The sequence below is a fragment of the Podarcis gaigeae genome (genome assembly GCF_964106915.1).
Source record: "Podarcis gaigeae genome assembly, chromosome: 5".
NCBI classification, from domain to species: domain Eukaryota; kingdom Metazoa; phylum Chordata; class Lepidosauria; order Squamata; family Lacertidae; genus Podarcis; species Podarcis gaigeae.
In genome coordinates this window covers 77,980,437-77,996,387 of record NC_139681.1, presented here as the reverse complement: position 1 = coordinate 77,996,387, position 15,951 = coordinate 77,980,437, and the positions used below count along the sequence as shown (strand labels likewise).

Below are 15,951 nucleotides of genomic sequence, written 5' to 3'. Positions count from 1 at the left end.
GTGGGTTAAACCACAGAGCCTAGGACTTGCCAATCAGAAGGTCGGCGGTTCGAATCCCCACAACGGGGTGAGCTCCCGTTGCTCGGTCCCAGCTCCTGCCAACCTAGCAGTTCGAACGCACCTCAAAGTGCAAGTAGATAAATAGGTACTGCTCTGGTGGGAAGGTAAACGGCGTTTCCGTGCACTGCTCTGGTTCGCCAGAAGAGGCTTAGTCATGCTGGCCACAAGGCCTGGAGGCTGTACGCCGGCTCCCTCGGCCAATAAAGCAAGATAAGCGCCGCAACCCCAGAGTCGGCCACAACTGGACCTAATGGTCAGGGGTACCTTTACCTTTACAGATACTTCCAGCCTTGCAAACAAGAATATCAAAATTACTAGCCTACCTATCCATGCAAACCTATTTTAGTCATTTGCAGCTCCAAAGGTTAATTAAAAAAAAAAAAAACCTCTTACCAATCTGATCACTCAGAAACAGTTCTTGCTCAGAAGGCAACCAAAATGAACAAGGGGGTGGAGTGACTCCCCTATGAAGAATGGTTGCCGCCTTTGGGACTTTTTGGTTTAGAGGAAAGGCGAGCAAAAGGTGACGTTTATAAAGTTACATGTGGCTTGGAGGAAGTTGATGAAGGAAAGTCGTCCTTCCCCTCTCATAGGACCGGAACTCATGGATGTCTAATGAAGATGAATGTTTGACGCCTCAGGACTGATGAAAACAGCAGTGCTTAGTTACAGTATGGAACTCTCACCTCCAGGGAGCTGTGATGGCCATCAACCTAGGTAAAGGGACCCCTGACTTTTAGGTCCAGTTGCGGACTCTGGGGTTGTGGCGCTCATCTCACTTTACTGGCCAAGGGAGCCGGCGTACAGCTTCTGGGTCATGTGCCCAGCATGACTAAGCCGCTTCTGGTGAACCAGAGCAGTGCACGGAAACGCAGTTTACCTTCCCGCCGGAGCGTTAACCTATTTATCTACTAGTACTTTTGTGCTTTCGAACTACTAGGTTGGCAGGAGCAGGGACAGAGCAATGGGAGCTCACCCTGTCGCGGGGATTCGAACCGCCGACCTTCTGATCAGCAAGCCCTAGGCTCTGTGGTTTAGACCACAGCGCCACCCACGTTAAAGATGACTTTAAAAGAGAAATGGACAAAATCATGAAGGAGAGGAACACAGCCTTGATGGCTTTGTTCTACCTTCACTGTCAGAGGTGGTATCCATCTGAATGCCAGTTTTTAGAAACCACAGGATGAGAGGGTGCTGCTGTGCTCCAGTCCTGCTTCCCACAGACATCTGGTTGACCACCAAAATGCTGGACTAGATGAGTCCTCTGGTCTGATTCAGCAAGCTCTTCTTATGAACTCATAGGTACTCAGATCACTAGCTGTTTACAAGCCTGGCAGTGACACTTCTCCACAGGCTAAAAAGGAAATTATGACTTCTCTTCAGCGACATGTGCAAACATAACACTGGAACCTATCGTGAAGCAATGAAACCACGTGAGCCGCTCTTCCAAGCTAGCATTGTACAAACTTTCCCTACCCAAATATTTCCTCCCTGCATGCCTTCCATAAGCACTTGGCACTCAACCTTGGCCTTCTGCATTTTCGCACTTCAGGCAACCCCTCCCTTTATTATATAATTAAATAATCTCCATTAACATCACCACTGGCATTGCATCAGACAGACGTTGCAACTGGTAATTAAATCCAACTTCTAAACGATAGGATACAGAGGAAAGCAAAATGTTATATTGTCAGCATGTGACAATAACGTAAGTGGATCTCATCTTTACATGACGTATCCTTAAGGATCATCTAGAAAGCAATTTGTTGAATTAAACAGTTTGGACAATCTTCCGTATGCACACAGAATATTATTTTTTCAGATTGCTACCGGCTGCACTACTGACATTCCCAGTAGGTGTGAGTGGGAAGAGTCCGTCCTGTCCTTGCAGAACAAGTGGATATAAAAATTATGGGATGCATTGATAATGCAAACATTAACTTGTCAAGTCAGAGCAGCTCAAAGCCAAGGTAAACAAAAAAAGGAATAACTCTCCCCCTTTCTGTCCTATGTTATTATGCCCTTACAATATTATTTTCCTCCTTGCCAATATTTATTGAATGAAGATAACAATGGTTCTACCAAGTTCTCCCTCTGTATAAAGTCAAACCTTGAAATTTTTAATTGTCTTTACCTGCTTCCATCTATTGCTTGAGTGACTGTGCATTAAGTGTTTAAAAACATAACCAAATGTCATTTGATTCTTTTCTCTCTCTCCTTAAGAAAAATAAAAGGCAAACCCTTGAAAAGTACCTAGTTTTCAGCGATTTCAAATCTAGGGTACTCAGTGCAATTACACCGCGTAATATCCAAAGTTTGCGGCATCCTGCTGAACTTTCTTCCAATGGAGATTCAGCAGGAAACATTGCTTTTCCACTTTTAATAGTGGAATAGTTGCTGTTTGCTCTGGCGTAGTTAGGAGTGAATTTGATGCTGACTGTCTGCACCTTTGGTCGTGTGTCGCTGTTATGAGAGAGTGGTTTTCTTTTCAACACTAATGGCAGGTTGTGCCCAAATTGAGAGAGGTTCTGTGGTTGTTGTCATGCTCCATACACATCCTTGGGTTCCTCCATCCAGTTAAGAGTTGTGAATATGTTGACACACTGGGCAATAGATATAGAACACAATATAGATTTTCATCTTTGGGGGAAACTTTGGAAGAGTGATATGAAATTTACAACTTGTTATTCCTTGAAGAAGAACTACCTGAAAATGATTCACAGATTGTATCTAACTCCAATGAGACTTACTAAGATTTATAAGTCTGAATCAGGTAAGTGTTGGAGATGTAATGAGACTGAGGGTATGTTCTATCATATGTGGTGGACCTGCAAAAGGGTAAGAGAGTATTGGGAAATAATTTTTAATGAACTGAAAAATGTGTTTTAAAGTACTTTTTTTTAAAAAGAGAGTCCTTTTTGTTGGGGATTGAAATTTCCAGGTGTCAAAAAAGGCTATTTATGTATGCCACTACTGTGGCTCGTGTTTTGTTAGCCAAAAGTGGAAAACGAGAGAGGCCCCAACCAAAGAAGAACTTAAACTGATGGAAAATGCGCAGCTTGCAGACCTTACATATAGAATAAGAGAACAAGAAAAACATACGTTTAAGGAAGATTGGAAAATATTTATTGATTATATGGAGGGAAATTGTGTACATCTGAAAACATGGGCGGCGTTAAGATAAATTCAACAGTGTAAATAAGTTTTGGTTGATGTTATAATAGAATAGTGAATGTTTTAGTTTATATAAAATATACAGGGATTTATGTTGTGTGTGTGTATGAAATTGAAGCATAATAGTCCAGAATTCTAATCTTGTGGGAGTATAGGAGATTAGAAGAGGAACTGCATATCTGCAAGAACTATGGATAACATGGTTATTGCAATGAATTTTTTTCTGCAGCTAATTATTGCTGTCATTAGCAGTACTTTGCCTCAGTACCATCCTCTCCATCTGCCATAATTCTCCTCTGAACCTAGCTCATAAACTGGGAGGCTCACACCATTCAAAGGTAAGTGGCAGAAAACAAATGTTTCCCAAACTATGCTCACCCACCCAACCCCCTCCACAATGAAAATGTTGAGGATCCATTCTGGAGCTTTCACAAAAGGCGGATCTTTTGCAGTAGAAGAAAAGGCCTTTTTCTGGTACACTGTTCCGGAATACTAGCTGAATAATGACAGCATCGTGTGTCAGCATGCCAAAAATCCCCACCTCCCTCAGAAAAGCAAGAAATAAAAGGAAACAGCAACTAAATTGGTAAGTGCAGGAAGGTCCCAGCTCTAGAAAAGGAGGAAGACAGAAGAAATGCAACAAATTATGCCGAACACAATCCGTATTGAACACTGTAAAATAAGAACAACTCCCATGACAATCAGTGTTAGTATCTAAATATCAGCAATGGATGAGGAACACCAGGACCTCTCTGAAGAGCTCAGGCTTACATCTGGTTGTGTTCTTCCATATTTACCACAACATGAAACAACTGTAATTTTCTAAAGGAAAATTAAGCACAGGTTAATCAGTGGAATCACAAAGGGCTTTCCCCTGAAATCACATGGGGATTAGCCAGGGAGTGGTGAGTCTGTGGTTCTCAAGATGTTGGTGGACTGTAGCTGTCATCATCTCTACCCACTGGGCATGCTGACTGAGGTTGAATGGCACTGGGACTCCAACCACATCTGGAGGGATGCAGGTTCCACACCCATTTCTCTAAGCAAATGTGCTGATGAGTTGGGAGTTACATTTACAAGAGACAAAAACCTGTTGACCATCATTGCCAGCAGAAGTGCATACAGACTTAGGCTCAGCAATGAGCTACACTTCCATCAAACTCTTTTGAGGTCAACTCAGCACAGGATTAACAAGGGCACTTAGGGTACATTTTTAATAATATTTTATTTATCTTTCAGGAAAACGACAGGGACACCGTCCAAATGTTGATATTACTTTGTCAAATCTATGGCAGATCTAAGGCATGTGACTTATTACTTTGTTATTCTCAGTGAGCTAAGCAAACAAAACTTAAGACTCTATTTAACTTCTGGCACATGGCAATCTGAAATTCTAGAAACAAAGTGTCTTTATACGTAGTACAGAAAATGTGTTGCAGTAAGATAAAAGAGCACACTTATTTTTTTTAAAGTAGTGCAGTCTACAGATAGGTTGCTTTAATTAACCTGACGCTAAATTAATGAATGATTATATTCTGAAACCTGAAAAGACTCTTTTTTGAGGCAAGCGATATATATACACTGTCAGTCAAAACATTTAAAAAATACAAGAAACAAAAAGAAATGAAAATATTAAGAAATTTGCCTAGATAAATAGATTGTGGCAAATGTCTATAACACAGACAGTAAAAGTCTTCAGAGACTGCAACATAACCCACAAACCATGATCCACAAACTACAAACCATGGTTTGGGGACAATTTGCATGTTCTCAAAGGGCTCCGTGATATTTTACCCAAGAGGGTCAGGTTACTATGGAGAACTGCTGTTTGTGTACTGATATAGTGGCAGATTCCATTGTTCATGGTAGATGATGAACATATGACTACGAGTACCATTGGGAAAGTATGAAGCTATCCATTCTCAGGCTGCTTTGAGACCACATTGAGTCCAGCCTTCTTGCAAAATGTAACCTGGTCCTTGGTTTTTAAAAAATCAAAAAGGGTCTTGAATTTGTCGATTACCAATTTATCTCTAGCATAACCAAGTAAGTTCTAAATGAATAAAGTATCTTACGGTGAGTGTCCAAAATTTGACGAATACTGGATTTATGTGCAAATATTAAGACTCACCCCCAGATGAATTATGCTGTGCCTGGGGAGAAACTATTGTCTCACTTTTGGGACATGAAAAGCAAATGCTGACAATCAGCATCTAGGTGCCTGCCAGCATCTACCAGCATGTTTCTGAAATGTCAGACATTCGCAAAAATTTGTCTGGGATTGCCTGCATTCATGTGTGAACAACAACATTCATCCATTTTTGAGCACTCAATATAACATCTACACAGATATGCACGAGAAACAGGCAATTGATATGCTGATGGGCAAACCGTGTTTATACACACAGAGAGGGGGGACATACTAAATTTAAACTTTTAAGGTTTGAATAAATGATATCGAAAATTTGAGACACAACATTGGAAAATTAGATAATAAGAATGGAAATAAGGTGATAAATTGCTGGTTAGATATTTATAAATTAGGAACGCAGGAGCGGGAGATGCGAGGGAGTCCAAAGAAGTTAAGAAAATATGTCATGATATGTGTTATCTTGTTTCTTTATTTGTATTGTAATTTATTAAAAAAAAAACCTTCAATAAATATTTATTAAAAAAAAGAGAGAGGGGGGGACATAAAAGAAATGATGTGATACTCCCCCCCCGAAAAGTAATGGCCTCATTCAGATGTAATGAGAGGGCGCTACAGGGAGCCTCAGCCATGTGCAGTCTCCCATCTCCTCCTCTTCCTCCAGAACAGCTGCTAGGAGGCATTCAAACCCTTTCACTTCCATTTTGTATTAACTGCAGCTTGCTGTGTTGCCCAAACCCACACAAACTTGTGGCTAATCTTTAACTGCGGTTTCTTGAAGCATGAAAACGTCAAGCCATCATTTACGAAGCTGGTTTGTTTCGACTAACCACAGTTAAACCAGGTTGAGGGTTCAAGTGACACATTGGGTTCATCGAAAATGGAAGGAGAAGCCCCAGATTTCTCTATGGCTGCACCAGAGTAGGTGCAACCCCTGTGATTATGAAATAGTCTGTCATACACCAGGAGGGGAAATGCAGCCAGGCACTGTGGCATTATTGGCTCTGGATGGTTATAAACTTTGTGGCCGCACTATTAGACATGTGCAAGTGAGTGTGGCAGTAGAATCACACAAATGAGGTGGGCATGTTTTTTAAATACTTGAGACCTTAATGGACTGATTTCTCTGTCCACGTGACTGTTGCTGCTATAGCATGGGTTTTTATTTATTAAGCCTTATTTATTAAGGAGGGAGGAGTACACAAGTCCAAGATTTGGACCACTGAACATTAAACCATGGTTGGTGCTACTTCAAAACACAACCGAAGAGTGAACATGATATTTGCTTGGTTTCTGCTCTTCCACATGACATGAAGGAGAAATATTGTTCCAGGTTGCTAGCGGAACAAAGTCCAAATGTCCTTAATGGCAATAAAAGAGCAGACAGATTCCAGTTCATTGCGGCTCTCACAAGGAAACCGCCCGAGTTTGCCAAATTATTTAATTGTTACAAAAATAAGGTTTCTAACTCAGTGGGTAAAGGTGAGAATATGCAAGTCATCTCCTGCATCTCAGCTGCAGGGCAGAATTGATGAAAGGAAATGAGGAATCATTCAAGTTAGACTGCACCAGCTGAACGGTGACCAATTGTATGCAAATGATATGACACAGTTTTAAGGGACAACGTCCAGCAGCACAAATCACCAAAGATATTTTCCAGAGCAAAACTTGACTCCTATGTAATAATGATCTTTGGAAAACATAGTTTTTAATTTAATGTAAATACCATAAGATTTTGATTTTGACACACAAGAAAAAAAGTACATATAAGATAAGCTCTGGAAAACAAATACTTATGGTGGCAACAACTTTTAACCTAAAATGTATTTTTATTCCATTTTTTCACCTTCTATTTCTTCTCAGGAGGATGATAGTGGTGGAGAAATGAACTAGCTATTCTAGTCATCAGGAGGCGTTAAGGCCTGTCTACCTAATCACAGGGGTTATTTGCTACATTTTCCTGCTACCTCTCCACTAAATTTCACAACAGAAGCTTTTACATCTGAGCATATAAAAAAACAGAAATCCAGAGGTATATTTACACAGGCAGCTGATGTAATGGCGGCTAATGTCATACACCAGAGAAGAAAGCAATGCAGCTTTTCTTTGCAAGTCTCCTTTTAGCCACAGTCTGCTCTGTCCAATAATGCATCCCTTCTGAGCAGCTCATATTTCAATCCATATAAACTGAGTTTCAATCCATAAATCAAGTCTGCTCTCAGAAACCCAAAATAGTAGCCACAGTAAGGCTGTTATTAGTTAATGCTGCTTCACAAAATGCCCACGTACTGAAGAGCAAAACAACACAGGTCCTAGTAATTTGGACAGTCCTGCAATATTTGCACACCCCTAATGGGGCTTTCCCATCCCCTCCCAGTCCACTTATTCAGGCCATAACTAGAAGTAAACAATCAGTTCCAGAAATAAGGGGATGCCATTGCTTTTGAGTTTCTTAGACCACCAGATCACATTCCTGTGCATAGGCTATGAGCTGCTTCTCCCATGCCCATCCACAAACATCATCAATAACAAAACTGTCCAAAGCCAATTTGCAAAAAATTCAAAAGTCGCTCCGTCATTGAAGGAGAAATCCTATACACAAGAAGCTGCCTTAGAGCAAGCCAGTGCCAATTAAACCAGCATAAAGCTACACTCAACATCCACCAAGCTCAGCTGCGAGGGAGGAGATATGCTGGCATTTTTTGATTCTATGTCTGGCTGAGCTGAAGGTGCAGGAGTTAAGCCAATGTAGCTCAGCTGTGCCGGGAAATCCACTGGATCCTAATCCACTCATCCCAACAGGATCCTTGCTGTAGGAATGCTACCTAAGGCTGCAGTCGTAATAGCAATTTACATGGGAGTTAAGTCTCAATGAACTCAATGGGACATCCTTCTCATTGCAGATACTCTATTATGTTATTTTTGGATTATAGGTGACTAATATTTTATATAATAGCATGATTCCTGCGACTGTAATTTGCTTTAACTCTTTTTAATACTGCATTATAAAATGTTGCAACCCTCCCTGGGACCTGCTGGTGGAGGCTGGGTAAGAACAAGTGTGTGTTTGAATGTGTTTGTGTGTGAAACTGGTCTTGTGCAGTATTTTATTTCTTTAAAAATCTAATAATTAGTATTATCATCAATAATAGGATTTCACTAAGTCGGGTAGCCTTTCTTATGCACAAAAATGAGGCTGAGATTTGTGCCATATGAAATGAAGATCGACCCATGTCGCTGAAAGCCCAATTAACACTGTGCAATAGAATCACAGAACTGTAGAGTTGGAACGGACCACAAAGTTAATCTAATCTCACCCCTTGCAATGCAATAATCTTTTGCCCAACGTGTGTCTTGAACCCACGACCCTGAGATGAAGAGTCTCATGCTCTACCGACTGATCTGATGAACCCTTTCTCGCTGAAGAGGATGGGAGTACATCCATACCACAGCGGCAATGTCACTTAGCTCGGCTATATACAGGTGAAACTCGGAAAATTAGAATATCGTGGAAAAGTTCATTTATTCCAGTAATTCGACTTAAAAGGTGAAACTAATATATGAGACAGACTCATGACATGCAAAGTGAGGTATGTCAAGCCTTTATTTGTTATAATTGTGATGATCATGGAGTACAGCTAATGAAAACCCCAAATTAACAATCTCAGAAAATTAGAATATTAAATGAAATCAGCAAAACAAGGACTGCAAATAGAGCAATATTGGACCTCTGAGAAGTAGAAGCATGCATATGTACTCAGTACTTGGTTTGGACCCCTTTTGCATCAATTACTGCCTCAATGCGGCATGGCATGGATGCTATCAGCCTGTGGCACTGCTGAGGTGTTATGGAAGACCAGGATGCTTCAATGGCATCCTTCAGCTCTTCTGCATTGCTCAGTCTCATGTCTCTCATCTGTCTCTTGGCAATGCCCCATAGATTGTCTATGGGGTTCAGGTCATGCAAGTTTGCTGGCCAATCAAGCACAGTAATCTCATGGGCACTGAACCAGGTTTCGGTACTTTTGGCAGTGTGGGCAGGTGCCAAAGTCCTGCTGGGAAATGAAGTCAGCATCCCCATAAAGCTCGTCTGTGGAAGGAAGCATGAAGTGCTCCAAAATCTCCTGGTAGACAGCTGCGTTGACCCTGGACTTAATGAAGCACAATGGACCAACACCAGCTGATGACATGGCTCCCCAAATCAACACAGACTGTGGAAACTTCACACTGGACGTCAAGCATCTGGCATTGTGTGCCTCCCCATTCTTCCTCCAGACTCTGGGTCCTTGGTTTCCAAATGAGATGCAAAAGCTTCTTTCATCAGAAAAGAGATTTGGGGAGCCATGTCATCAGCTGGTGTTGGTCTACTGTGCTTCATTAAGTATATTAGCTTCACCTTTTAAGTTGAATTAGTGAAATAAATGAACTTTTCCACAATATTCTAATTTTCCGAGCTTCACCTGTACACAGTATCAAACGTCTAACCCTTGGAAGCGGGTTGAGACATCCACATTACTGTGGAAGGAAGAGCTGCCCAAAGGGTTTCAGCACATGAGAAACTTCACAAACCTAGCATGCTTGAAAGCATACTTGTTTCCCACATGTTCTATTGCAAGAATGCCCTGGAAACTTTTTTTATGATGAGGCAACCTGAAAGCGCAATGAATAAAAAAAGGGTCACGGAGCCCACTGGATAACACAATGTGAGAAATGATACTTCAAACCTAGGATAGCTGCAAAACAGATTGCAGCACGCAGCAGGTGGGATTCTCTGAAAGCCAAGGTTTCACACCCGGTCTAAACAAATGCACAAACCTGTTTCACAGTGTGAAAATGTAGCTGTAGCGTTTGTGTAAGCATTTGCAAACCTGATCGGCAAACCTTATTTTTATTTTATTTTATAAAACCAAAGTATCCCTCAGTATGCATATTTTTAGGATGGATTACACAATAAATGATAAAACGAAGAAACAGCGCCACCGACATATATCTCCCTCCCCCCAAGTTCAAAAGCAATAGAACAGGGAACCAACACACCCATAATCCATATAGCTAAATGCATGCAGAATCTAGAGCAGCATCTCTCAACCTCCCCCCGCCATGTTCCTGGACATCAATTCCTATCACCCCTGACTATGGGCCATGCTGGCTGGGGCTGATAAGAGTTGCAGTCCAAAACATCTGGAGGAGACTAAGTTGGGGAAGACCAAACTAGAGTGCAAGACTAGGGCTTAAATTGCTTCTCTGCCATGAAGTTCACTGGGTGACCTTGAGCCAATCGTGCGCCAACCTTGGATGTCACTCAATGCTTGCTCATTTTTCTATTATTATTATTGTTGTTGCTGCTGCTGCTGCTGTTGTTTTTAGGTCATGATGGGCTGATCTCCTTGGGGACAACAAGTGGGAAGAAAAGTATTTCAAACAACCCACTTCACAGGGCTTGGATAGTGGAAGAAGAAGTACCATGTGTGCCACCTTGAAGTCAGTGTTAGAAATTAGCCAGGAGCCAGGCACGTTTTGCTACTGGCGCGGGTATAATTATGATCACATGGAGATCTCTGGATGCTAGGTTGGCAACTGACATCTCCATCTGGCTTGCCCCTCCAAGTTTCTTAAGCAGGTAAGCAGAAGAGCTTATTTATTGCATTTATTTCCCAACTTTTCCTCTAAGGAGGACGTGGTTCACCACCCCACTCCGCAGTTAATCCCAACGACAACTCTGTCAAGAGGCTGTGACTGGCCCAAGGTCACCCAGTTAACTTCCTGATTTGAACCCCAATCTCCCAGGTCCTAGTCCGACACTCTAACCACTGCACCAGACCATCTTCCTGGAGTACCTCTTCTATGGGGTAGCTATATGAATGAAGTAGGTAAATAAATATGGAGAAAGCAAAATGTCACTTAGAGAAGGGTCTGAAATATTTTCCTTGAAGGTTGAATTTGTTTTATTCTGGGTTGTTTTATTTGATGTTTTAATGTGTTGCGAACCATGTGGAGATTTTTTCTTTAAAATATAAAGTGGTACAGAAATTAAATTAATAATAATAAAATAAAATAAAATTCCAACTGCAAAAGTCACCTAGACATTCTGTTGTAGCAACCATAATCTAGGATTCAGATGCCATTTGGCAAACATATATATATATGAGAGTTTCAAACACAGCTATAAAGTGCCAAGATATGAAGGATTACACAACCTAGTTCTGCAACCCAAAGGGGCCTGTGAGCATTTTGAGCTCCTCAAACAGCCACCACATGGGAAATGGCTTTTGAAGCAAAAAGATGCTTTTTAAAACCTGTTTGCGATATGGCCTTATGGAGTCAGCCGAGTCTGCTGTTCAAAGGGTGGCGGCATTAAAAAATTCCAGTGGGTATGTTCAAACTTCTGTACGTTCTTGACACAGCTCTAAGGATCCTGGCCTTAAACTCTGTGCCTCATAGAAGCCAAGAAATACTTTTCAAATATACAGAGCCCTATACTGCTATAATCCTAAACATGCTCAATAGAACTAGGCAGTTCTACCTGTATATATCATTACTGATTGATTGATTGATTGATTGAACTTATATATTGCCCTGTAAACTTAGGGATCGCATCGCTCCATCCCTCATGCAAACACAATTCGCAACCCGCGCAACAAACAAGGCCCAAAGCCTCTATCTATCCAGCATTATCTATCTAATGTTTTGTTGGGCAGCTTCCAACAAAACATTAAAATACAATAGTCCACCAAACATTAAAAGCTTCCCTAAAGAGGGCTGCCTTCAGATGTCTTCAGAAAGGCTATGATCTGGTATCCTGTGTGCCTGATCTGTCTTGCTGACTCCTGATGGCCAACGTCAATGCCACTCTTCTTCTCCTCTGTCACCTTTAAGCTGAGCTTGCACCAGACAGCCTGTCAAGTAGACGGCTTCTTCAAACACAGGACTGCCTTCTGTAAACTCTAGCCACGGAGCTGCAATGAGGTGTTCCGAAATCTTGAGGTACCATAAGAACAAAAAAATAAGCACACTCATCCACATATTTATTCATTTTATATATATATTAAAAAAAAACTTCCATTAAACTCCCCTTCTGAATTGGGCCTTGAGACAATTGTCTAGTTCAGTCACCACCTTGGGCTGATTGCTCAACCATGGTTGGGGGAGATGGGCTTCAAGGCTCCACCATTGCCCTTCTTCCTCTTCCTACATGAATCCCTCCTTTCCTAGCTACCACAACATTTGAACTACGCTACCTATGGTTACCACTGCACAAGGTCGTTCCCCACAACCACCTCAAAACAAGGATCAGGAACCCAGTTTCAAATTCTGATTTGAAAGTCAACTAGGACCAGGAGCCAAAGTTCAGGGATGACAGCATTCCAGATGTTGCTTCATCCCTAACAACTGGCCATGCTGTTTGAGGCTGGTGGGAGCTGGGCATCCCACAAGATCGGGAAGGCCACAGGTTCCACACCCCTGCTATAGTTAATCTATGTTTCAGCAAACTATAACTCCTTATCGCTAACCAAAAAAAGGGAAGAAGGGAAAGCAAATGAGAAGCCAGGGGTGGCAGAGGAGAAGGAAGGAAGGAAGAATCAGAGAAGCCCACAAAGCACTCCAGATATCTAAATTAGGCCAATATTGAATTGTTATCACTGCTTTTGAAGAGGGCTAGAATTTAATCAGCTTTTCAACAAAAGCACCCTCTTATGCGGATACAATAAAGGAAGAGCACGCAGCTTATCTTCTACCTATAATTAATGTGCACGGTCCTTTTATCACTTTCCCCCTCTTCCTCCACCCACCTTTTATTCTCTCACCTTTGACCTATATCAAAATTTTATGATCATTCCCTACACATTTTGCCACATTTCCTTGAAACAGCACGCCTGCAAGTCATTATCAGCTACTTAGGTAGCCTGATCAGTCCTTTTGCCATAAATGCTTAGCAAGTGAAAGAGCGGTACCAATTTCTGCAGCAGTATTAACTATTCTGCTATTTATGAAATCTCACAGCACAACTGGATAGGTGTCTATTCAAAAGTAAATCAATAGGGCTTATTCCCAGAAAAGACAACAGCCTTGGTATGTGTTTATTGTAGTTGGAGTAGACAAATTACTCCTATTAAAATGTCTACTCACAGGCAAGCCCCACCAAGTTCAATGGCACTTACTCCTGGGTAAGTAAGGTATAGGACCAAGGCTTAAATAAACATAAGGAACAAAATGCCTCCAAAATCAGATCCGCTCGCAAAGACACTGTGTTTATTCCAAAACACCCTATGTGAGCAGTTGTAACTGTATTTCCCAAAGTAATTTCCAGACACTGCTGCCCAGGTGTATGAGCTCGGATGAGACTCCCTGAAGTTCTCTTTAGTCATGGTGGGGCAGTTGTAAGATTTTGCAACAGGATTGCTCAGTCTCCTTTACTTACAGGCCACTGAAAATTCCTTAAGCAACACCATTCCCTCCCCCCACACGCTTCTAACTCTGAATTCATATCTTCCCTACTGCAACAATTAACCGATTATACTGGCTGTTTTCACTTTCTGACTTTAGGGCATGTTCAGATGATTGACCACATGACTTTTCGTCCACATCAAAAGGTTTTCAGCTGTTGTGAAAATCCTTGCGAACTGACAGCTAGCTCTCCTTTGCCCTGCCTGGCGATGTACTGCTTAAAAAATTGCAATACGCAGCCAAGCACCAGAGGAAATAGGAGTATCTTGGAGACTTTGAATCATATTCCTAACTGAACAGTCAAGCTCTATCTAAAAGACTGATAACTCAAAACACGTAAACATTTGTAAAGTCAGTATATATAACCACACAAGTTGAATACAGAAAGCCCGATGAAGAGGCCTAAAAACCTGCAAACTAATGTTCTCCTAATATAGACTATACAGACTCAGTATTACATTATATATAATGTATATATTCTCAAGATGAGTATGTATTATTTATCTTGTGAACTGCCCTCTGACCTTTGGATGAAGGGAGGTATACAAAGTTAATTAATTATAATTAAGATGGCACAGCTATAGATAGACCCACACAGATTCTCTCTCTCTCTAAAAAAAAAAAAAATCCCTTAAGAGTTTTGATCACTTTAGGAATAACCCATGTCTGCCAACAATTCACTTTTAGCATTTAAGAAGCTCTGTATCTACCAGGGAGTGAACTGGCTCTTTCTGCCTACCTGTGCCAGTTAACTACTTTGGATACAAGACTGTACACTGCACCACAGTTAACATCCCCCTAGAGAAACCTGAATCATAATGTTTTCTCATGATGCAGTGCTATTAACAAATTCCTGCCCATTAAAGGACACACAATCTGATCTCTCTGTCTCTCTCACAGACACTTCTGGGTTTAAAATATAATCAATAGGATGGGGTTTTAAAATGCTATTTCATTCCTTATAAAGGCAAACATGCATATATCAAACTTCAGTTACTATGTGCCACGTACAGTTGAGCGCTGGGGAAATTTGTGTTGTTTATTTTATAAAAGCAAAACAAAACTTCCCCACCCTTTGGGGAGGGGGGTTTCCTGCCCTACCAACTTGTACAAAAGCCCCAAGATCCCAAATGACAGCGCCTTCCATAAAAGGAAGCCCAGCCAGAGATGGCACCCACCATTTATGTGCAGGAGGCGAGAAATTAACCTCTCCGCAAACGCATTTGGCCCACTTTTCAAAAAGGAAAGTGAGAGTGAGAGTGAGCTGGCGGGCGAGTGAGTCTACTACCCTTTCCCGAAAATCAGGATGGGGGGGGGGGAAACACCTTGCAAGGAAACCAGCCTCAAACCCTGCTGGACCTGGTGGCAATGATGGCTTGCGGTAGGTAGCTGGGGCTGTGAAATGGGAGGGTTGTCAAAGTCCCGTGGAGGAGGAGGAGAGAGAGCCGGTGCCCGGTCTATAATAAGAGGGCATTGCAGCACACAGCCAAGTTCAGGGGGGTAATTTAAGCTTGGAAGAAAGGTCAGGGAGTGATTGGGAGGGAGACTTTTCCATGCACCTGCTCAAGCCGGTGTTTCCAGGCTTCCGTGCGCGCGCGCGCGCCTGTCTCTCTCTCTCTCTCCCTCTCCGTGTGTGTGTGTCTGGTTACGTGCGTAAAAGACTGCAAAACTGCACGACCCTGCAGAGCGATACAGGCGCGCACGCACGGGCAGGAAGCGGCTGCTCGAAGCAGAACTGCAGCCGCTGCTCCCTTCCTTTTTAAATTAAAAATTAAAAAAAATCTCTGAGGCGCGATCGGAAAGCCTTGAAGTGTCTATGGGGTGGAGGGGGTGGGGGGGTAGAACAATATCTCTGCACTTCTTAACATCTCACTTCCTCCCTCCTCTCCTTCTTTTAGCCACCACCGGGTGTGTTGTTTGGAAAGCGTGGTGTTTAAATAAAATAAAATAAAATAAAACCCCACTACCACCACCTCTAGCCCCGATCTGCCAGAACCTGAAGGATCGGCGACATGTCACGACGGCGACAACGCGATCGTCGAAAGCCAGATGGCGATGATGAAAGAGAAGGGGGAGAAGAAAAAGGCGCGGGGTTAAAAAATAAAATTAAAACACGCTCTTCT

General features: G+C 42.0%; 1 protein-coding gene and 2 long non-coding RNA genes across 37 annotated transcripts in view; 2 read left to right on the top strand and 1 right to left on the bottom strand.

Annotated features, from left to right (window-relative positions):
* MBNL1 (muscleblind like splicing regulator 1) overlaps positions 1-15,951 on the bottom strand; it is a 184,958-nt gene that overhangs the window by 168,016 nt on the left and 991 nt on the right. The window lies entirely within an intron of this gene.
* Positions 1,163-4,874, top strand: LOC310845179. Its single transcript, XR_014564549.1, has 2 exons — positions 1,163-2,833; positions 3,464-4,874. It is a non-coding gene; the product is annotated as an uncharacterized lncRNA (long non-coding RNA).
* On the top strand, positions 12,765-15,950 carry LOC310845103. The gene is made up of 2 exons (XR_014564458.1): positions 12,765-15,209; positions 15,727-15,950. It is a non-coding gene; the product is annotated as an uncharacterized lncRNA (long non-coding RNA).